This window comes from Nicotiana attenuata, unplaced genomic scaffold (genome assembly GCF_001879085.1).
Source record: "Nicotiana attenuata strain UT unplaced genomic scaffold, NIATTr2, whole genome shotgun sequence".
NCBI lineage: Eukaryota > Viridiplantae > Streptophyta > Magnoliopsida > Solanales > Solanaceae > Nicotiana > Nicotiana attenuata.
In genome coordinates, this window is record NW_017673410.1 from 10,391 (window position 1) to 19,274 (window position 8,884).

General features: G+C 37.4%; 1 long non-coding RNA gene across 1 annotated transcript; it reads right to left on the bottom strand.

Annotated features, from left to right (window-relative positions):
• Positions 1-1,648: 1,648 nt before the first annotated feature.
• LOC109216312 lies at positions 1,649-5,216 on the bottom strand. Its single transcript, XR_002066469.1, has 3 exons — positions 4,909-5,216; positions 2,689-2,785; positions 1,649-1,883 (listed from the first exon to the last, which is right to left on the bottom strand). It is a non-coding gene; the product is annotated as an uncharacterized LOC109216312 (long non-coding RNA).
• Between the last annotated feature and the right edge of the window lie 3,668 nt (positions 5,217-8,884).

Sequence of the window (8,884 nt, forward strand, 5' to 3'; positions counted from 1 at the left end):
ATCCAAAGTTTGATTGGAATCCGGATTGGTTAGGCTTAAATCAAACACGTGGTTTGAAGTTTAGAAGCTAATGAATATAAGAGAAGTTCAACTTGGGTTTCAATAATTGATTCTTAGACTTTGGATAGGTTTGGGGAAGGTATTAGGACTTGCTAGTATGATTGGACTAGGTCCAGGGGGCTTAGGGGTGTTTTCGATGGGTTTCAAATCATTTGATGTTGGATGGATGTTTTGGTTCTGGTGTATCGCACCTGTGAGGTTTCCCGTAGGTGCGAGCCCGCAGAAGTAGAAAAGCATCCGTAGATTCAGGTAAGACTGGGATTGGAAGGTCCATAGATGCGAAGATTTATGCGCATCTGCAAGATTGGAGATGCGGAATTATTGGGAGCAAAAGCGGAGATAGGCAAGCTTGGGGAGTTCTGCGCAGAAACGGGATTTTTGTCACACCTACGGGTTCGCAGAAGCGGAGTTCCATAGGTGCAAGTGGTCCGAAACTTAAGTGACCTCACATAAGTTAGGATATGACTGCAGAAGCAACAAATTTGATGCAAATGTGGAAGTCGCTAGGCAGAAGGTATATTTCGACGGTTTGAGCATTTTTCATTGATTTGAGTTTTGGAGCACTGCCAGAGGGGATTTTTGAGGAGAATTTTATCACCTCTTTGAGGGTAAGTGATTTATACTTGATTTTGAAATTACATCTTGTTTCCCCATGGATGTTTACACATAAATTATGATATTTGGAAGAGAAATTTGGGGAGGGGGTGGGAGATATTGGAAAACCTTTTGGAAATTTAGAATAGAACCCCGATAAAGAGTCGATTTTGGATGAAACATGTATATTTTGACTCATATTAGAATGGGTGTTCGGACTGGCGAGTTTAGTTGGATTTCGAGGTGCGAGCCCTTGTTGACTTTTTGGTTGACTTTGTATATTTGATTAAAGATTTGAACTTTACTGTTTGGGGTTTATTTTTACGGCTTTATTTGATGTTATTGAGTTGTATTTGTCTAGATTCAGCTCTTTCGGAGGTTGATTTGAGAGGAAAAGCAATTTTGGAAGGTTAAAGGCTACCAGTGGAGGTAATTCTCTTGGCTAACCTTGTTAGGAGGGAAACCCCTAGGATTTGACTTGATTGCTATGTGTTTAAGGTCACAACTAGAAAATAGGCCTACGGTAACGCATTAGAAACCGTTGCAATAGATAGTAAAACCGTTGCAATAGATAGTAAAACCGTTGCAGTAGACCTATCGCAACGGTTCGAGGACCATTTCATCAGGTCGCGTGCCAATAGATCTATCGCAAAGGTTTCTTGCAACGGTTACACAACTGTTGCCATAGGGACTGCTATTGTAACGGTATTTAAAACGTTGCTAAAGAACTATTTATTGCAACGGTTATTTATTCAAGTGGAACGATTTAACACCGTTGCAATAGTACTTTTGCAACGATACTTTAGGCTATAGCAACGACCATTAGGAACTATTGTAACGGTTATTTGGGGTTATTGCAACGGCTATTTTGGGCTATTGCAACAGTTTTATTATCTATTATAACAGTTTTGTAGAGACTATTGCAACGCTTTATGGAACCTATTGTAGTGGTGTAATACAAAACAACGATGAATTGATTACCTATATAATGAAATATACCATACTAAAATTTATATTAATTGCGAAGGATTTATTCATTAGCATACTCCAAAATACTCTACTAGTGTTATCCACATATAAATGGAAAATTATATATTGTTTGATAATTCAGGAGCTAACATACATAAGTTTGCAAAAAGTTCTACTATAAAAGATTCGTAGAGCATGTGACGATCAACCAAATGTTTAAGGTCTTCACTCTTGTGTCTTCCCTTGTTCATTTGCTTTACCTACAAAAATAATAAATTAATTATTCAACAAAATTTTCACAAGAAAATTTTCTCAATACATGTATACTATGTCAAGTCACGTCATAAAAGAGCTAGATAAAGAAAAAGGCAAACACAGAAGTTACAAGCTAATACAAACAGGACTAAAGGAAAGTATTTAAGTTGTATTGAAAAATTAACAAAAAAAATAGATCTTTCATTTCGACCATATCACGGAGATTAACACAAAATCCTAAGACTTTTAGATTGGCCTGATTATAAGGCTCGTTATTTTTCTAAATGGTGTCAAAGTAAAGACACATTATATTTATTTTAGTCAGTCCATCAAATAAGTTCTTGTAATTAGGATGATGTCAACAAAAAGAAATACAATAAATAATCCAAATTGAAAATCACAAAGTTACCAGACAAGAGTTTGATAATCTTTGTCCCCAATAGAATTCTCTAATTTCAGGTTATATTAGCAAGAAGAACCTATTCTTGTACTCTGCGTGCAGGAAGGAATTATTTACAAGTAATAAGCTTTACTTTTGCAAGTAAAAGCTTAGTTGATGCTAGTTGTAAGACTTAGCCAGAATAACCCATTAGTTTCTAAAAGTAGTTGCTCGAGCATACTCTTCCAATATTTATATATATATGTATATACACACACACATACATGTACATACAATGAATGAACTGTATTTGGTCCGTTAAAGACAGTCTTAGTTGGATTCACTTAAGAAGACAAGAATACTCCATTCAAAGTGAAGTTAAATGTGAGAATTTAAGGAAACATAGACTCTTATGAAACACATGAACATACCATTTAGATAATACATGAGCTGGCATTTCATATCTACAACAAAACCAGAACTTCGCAGCATCATGTCGAGCTTATGGAACCAAGATTCTTACACCAGCTGAAGTTAAACATGAAAATATATCAAACCACAATAATAGGATAATGAACCCTAATATGATTTGTAGACACTCACAGTTTTATGCCAAATACTAATATGATGTGCTAAAAGATCTTTTGTCAAATACATAATTGACCTGTTAATCCATCTCAATACAATCCAATTTAACTCCCTTTAAATTAAAAAAAAACATGTTCAATGATCTTAAACTACGAAAGGCAGTACAAGTAGTAGAATACTTGATCCAGCTAATACGGAATAGAAAATAGAGAGAAAATGCAAGTTCAGGTTTCTCACTGAAGCAATCTCAAACTATAAAATTTTTAAAAAAATTGACCCAACACGAGACTTGGATTTTTTTTATTATGCCCACAAGAGAAAAAAACAGAAGTTCCAACTTCCAGATAAATAATAAACCTCATTCCTCGAACTATATTTTCTAGTACCGGCTGAAAGGGCCCTTCCATCCCCCATTCACAAAAGAGTTGGGACTTTTTTGATGAATCTGTTTGCTTACTCTGATGTGGATGTCAATTTGACAATAATTGAGATTCATACTTATTGTCTTTCTAACTGTCTGTCTTGTTCAAATTGGTCTCGTGTCGAGAAAACTACAATAGTCATAAACTATAACTACATGGATGCTTTGTGCAATTAGAGTGAATAGTTCTCAAAATATCCAGTACAAGAAATATTTAAGGGTCAGACTAAGCAACAGGATGACAAAGTGATACAACTAGTTGTAATTTACTCAATAAATTATAATAAACCGACAAAATTAAACCAAATTTATACTGCTCATAGGTTCATTTTGCCAAAGTGTTCACTTAATCATTATTCTTTTAATTTCCAAATTCATAGAAATTCGAGTCACATGATAAATATTTAAAAAAGAATATGCGCCAAGAGACTCCAGACGAGCTTTGACGAGCTTTTACTGAAAGGTACAAAGATCTACAAAAATTTCACCTGTGTATATTAAAATTTACCATAGTCAACCACTATTGTTTTATATTTTTTTTGTTAGCTTAGCTCCATAATAATGAAATTTTTCTACATTTAATCATTGCAAACCAAAAAAAATATTGGTATGGTGCTATACTGTCAGAATGGTAGCCGTCCAGACATGGATATAGACCTACACTTGACATGCTCAAGCAGTTACTCGTGAAGGCAAAGCTGGAGCATATTGCGGCTAATAGTCTAAGTGATTATAAATTCACATCGAGTAATGTCAGATTAGATCCTAAGTTGGTTCAATGTTATTTGTTTTTTGTAATTTTCTATTTTTATTCATGATGTCAAAATACTGAGTATTGCGCTAATTATCATACTAAAACCAATGAACCACAACAAGTAGGACAAGGGGCTAAGATACACCTCAATCTTTGACTAAAGCAAACATCATTATATATGTCATTACAAGAGTATGACAAACGCAATTTTTCTAACATCAGAACTCCTAAAAACATAAGGTTCGATAAAGTGAGACTAATCCAATACAGGGTTCTAAATTTATTTCTATGTATATTCCTTGTGTTTTCATATTAAAATGGAGATACGTTATTCTAGTATGTGCGATTACACATTCTGTAAATATATTTGATCTAGATGTATGTGGTATCTTTGTAAGATAATTAAACAGTCTATTAAGCTTGTGACGTATATGTTCATTTTTCAATTCCGTAAGCAGATTTATACAATGTGTTACATGTTCAAAGTCATAATTTCAATCCTTTCATTAGTAGCAAGCTTTTTTTTTACCTTGTTAAGAAAAAGAAAAAACTAGTGGCTATTCAATTGTCCAGGGAACAGTGATTAATCCTTGAAAAAAAGAAAAGAAATAGAATGAGCCTGCTTGCTACTAATGGTCCGGCATTTTGTCAAACGTCTGATGTGCAAAGCATAATTTTAACGCCAACAAGCAAGCAACTCACTCAATGCAATATCTAATTTCGTTCAACATACCAAAGCACATTTAGGTATTCGAAATCCTTTTACCCACACACTTATAATCCCAAAATTGATTATTAGCCTATTCACCCACTTAGATGAGATAAGATTGAACAAATTAGAAGAAACCCCCCAAAATTCCATTGCAGTAATATGAAAAAAATACTAACCTGAAAATAACTAATAGAGAATGGGTTAGTATTTTTCGGACCAATAATGGTCAGTTCTGGCTTTTATCGTGGAGACCAAGCAAGAGAAGGAAACGGTGGCCCTAGATCAGCGAGCTCCATAAGTCACATGAAAACGAGATCTGGCTTTGTTAATCTTCGATGTGTTTTAAGAGTGATGTACTTTGGAGGCTATTGTTTTGATATGCCTTATTTTCTGTGGGTTTAAATATATTAGAAAGTTAAGCTAAAAGAAAAAAGAAACCTTGTAGGTTCTGCAGCTCTGGGTTCAGTGAAATTAAAAAAGAAGGAAAGAAACCGTTGCAGCAGACTATTTGTTCCAAGAACCGTCGCCACAGTTACTCTTCTTAGAACGGCTTCAGAAACCGTTACTGTAGGTACGGCTATTGCAACGGTCCTGTCACTTGCGCAACGGTTTAGGAGCTAAAGTGTCCCAATAGGACCAATACCCTTAGGCAACGGGTATAACCGTTACCTTAGATTTGCTATAGCAACGGTTATACAACTGTTGCCAAAAGAAGCGTTCCACAAGCCTAATTTCTGGTAGTGGGTTTTGGGGATGGTATATACATGGTGGTGAGCATATATGCACTTACCGAGTTTACATTATGACCAGGGTAGAATTGGAATATTTTATGCCTTGTTTGACTTTGTGCTCATTTGATTCATGATTTGTTTGGCTTATGTAACGACGTTTTCTCTCTTATTCATGTAAGAAATTATGCATAGGTTTATGATTATTTACAAAGACATGGGAACTTCTCCTTGATACGTTAAATTGCTTAACTTGTTCATAGTCACATAGAGATTCTATTAGCACATATCTGTATGATTTTATTAAGTCTTTGTGCATCCTTTATCTGTAATTGTTGAACACATACATATTTTTTTTTTTGGACACTTGCTTTGGACTGAGGATTTTGGCACGAAAAGTAGGGCGTGCAGATGAGATACAGTTATGGCACACATGGCATGATGATCATATATTTGATTATAAGTGATGCTATAAGCTCCTCTTTGTGCTTGGATTTTGATCCATCCCTTCGGAGTTAGGTGATTAACCACATTACTTTGGGCACTATGAGCATGGTTGGTACATGAATTTTGTACCGAGTCGATACATGAATTTTTATCGAGTTGCGTGATTCATGTATTGTGTATTGGGTTACATGGATCATGTATCGGTTAAGCATGCATAGATATTGTTGACTCCCTTAGATGCATTCATTTAGATGCTAGTTTTGCCTTGACACCCTATATTCTAGATTGGAGCCCCGACTCCATTATTTGAGCATGATATCTCTTAATACTATATCTGGGCAACGTTATGATTATTTCTTGTACTAGAAAAACAAGCTTAGCATCTTTCGACTATTGATATCTTTAATTCTCATTATTCCTAATATTATCTACTATTTATTTCTAAATTCTGTTATTACATCTGTGTTGTAAGTATTCAGATGCATCTAGCTTCGTCACTACTTCTTTGAGGTTAGACTTGATACATAATGGTACCGATTGTGGTGTACTCATACTATGTTTCTGCATATTTTTGTATGTACATCCTCGGGTGGATCCTAGCGGAGATTCTTGACTGAGCTTAGGTGACCGGACGAAGACTTAGGGTGAGCTACGCTCCCTGGATCCATTTTGCAGATCCCGATTCCCTGTTCCTTTTTCCTATTTGTTGTCTATTAGTATTTTAGTCAGCTTGTTATGTATACATACAATTTTCATTCCAATAGTTACTCGTGTACTTGTGCCACCTAGTCTTAAGAGTTGTACTATATTGGTCGTGTTTAGACCGTATTATGGCTATATTAGATATTGTTAATATTTTGGACTATTTCTATCTTTCTTTATAATGTGTCATTGTTAACTAAAGGAAATGGACTTATTATTTCGAATGAGTTGGATTGCTTAGCAAGTTTGGCTAGGCGTCATCACAGCCTTGAGGTGGGTTTTGGATCGTAACATGTTGGTATCAGAGCTATAGGTTGTGTAGGTCTCACGAGTCATGAGCAGGTCTAGTAGAATTTTGTGGATCGGTACAAAGACGTCTGTACTTATAGAGGCTACTTGATGTTAGATAACTTACCTTACTTTCATTCTTTATAGAGCGATTTTATTGATTCGAAGTTTGAATACTTGTCTTTCTATTCTCACACAGATGGTGAAAACTCGTTCATTGGGAGCAGTTGGGAAGACACCAATACCTCAGGTTAGGGCCATGAGAGGCCATGGCCGAGACAGAGGTAGAGGTGGAGCTCGCGCTGCAATTAGAATCCCTACTAGGGCGGCAGCCGTACCAGTAGCCCCAGTTGAGGAGAAGGCTTTTGATCAGGGTGATACAGTTGGACCAACTCAAGTCTTGTAGGGGTTTATTGCTACCCCAGTACTTAGGGATGCTCTTGTCAGTTTGGTTCGGTCTTGTGGTAGGTTTGGCACAGACCAGAGTACTTCCTATGGCACCGACTACTTCTCAGGTCGGGGGAGGAGCACAAACTCCTGCTACTCACACTCCGGAGCAGGTTGGTATTATTTATCAAACTCAAAGAGTAGTACCAAATGGAGGACATCCTTCTGTTGCTACTCTTGGGTCGATTGTACAGGACGCTATGTCTGAGGAATAGTAGAAGAGGTTCGATTGGTTCAAGAAGATGGGTCCTCTATAAGTTGATGGTGATACTTTGGCAAATTCACATGATTTCTTAGGTAGTTTCTAGGAGATTCTACAAATATTGGTTTGGTTGAGTCGAATGGGTTTGGTTTCACTAATATCCAATTTAAGGGGCCAACCATGAGGTGATGGCAGTCATATGAGCATAGCAAGCCAGTGTGGTCCATTCCACTCACTTGAGATTAGTTCTTCCATCTCTTCTTAGATAATTTCATTCCACACACGAGGAGGGAGGAGATGCGTGGTCAATTTGAGCACCTTTAGTAGGGTCAGTTGTCTGTGACCGAGTATGAGATGAGGTTCACTGAGTTGGCCTGTCATGCAGCTTTTCTGATTCCCACCAAGGTTGAGAAGGTTAGGAGGTTCATTAAGGGGTTGATTTTTAGTATCATGATATAACGCATAGCATTGAGCACATACAAGGTCAGAGCAGGGAGGCCTTGGTGATGAGGGGAAAAAGACCCCGACATTCTCGTAGTTTTAGTGGTACCTCATTCGGAGATAGGGATCATTCTGGGAGAAACCATTCTAGCATGCAGTTCCTTTAGCTTATCAGCTCACTCGTGGTGCCTCAGTCCAGTCTTTATTCACTACATTACTAACCTAGAGTTCATACCGTACTCCTTCAGCCTAGGGTTCTTCTAGTTGTTACTTGGGTTATTAAAGGCCGCCTCGGATTCAGTAGCCATTCTCAGCTCGAGGTTTTTATTATGGAGAGGTGGGGTATATCAAGAGGCGTTGCCCCAAGTGTGGTAGAGGCGCAGCTCAGTAGGGTTTTTAGAGCGGGACTCCAGCTCCAGTTGTGACACCACCAGCCCCACCGGCTAGAAGGAGAGCCCAAGCAGTTAGGGGACATCCCATAGGTGGAGGTCAGTCAGGCAGTGGAGAAGCTCACTTTTATGCTTTTTTGGGGAGGATCGAGGTGAAGGCCTCCGATACATTTATTACAGGTATGGTTCCGTATTCCACAGATATTCATCAGTTCATTATGATCATGGTTCTAGATATTCCTATGTATGATCGTACTATGCATCACATTTGGACTTGCCCCGTAGTTCTTGATATCTCTGCTCATGTATCTACACCTGTTGGTGACTCTATTGTGGTGGATCGTGTGTATCGGTCTTGTGTAGTAACCGTTGGGGGTTATGAGACTAGTGTTGATCTTCTATTGCTTAGTATGGCGGACTTCGATGTGATTTTGGGCATGATTGGTTATCTCTGTATCATGTTATTCTTGATTTTTATTCTAGGACACTGATGTTGGCTATGCGGGGT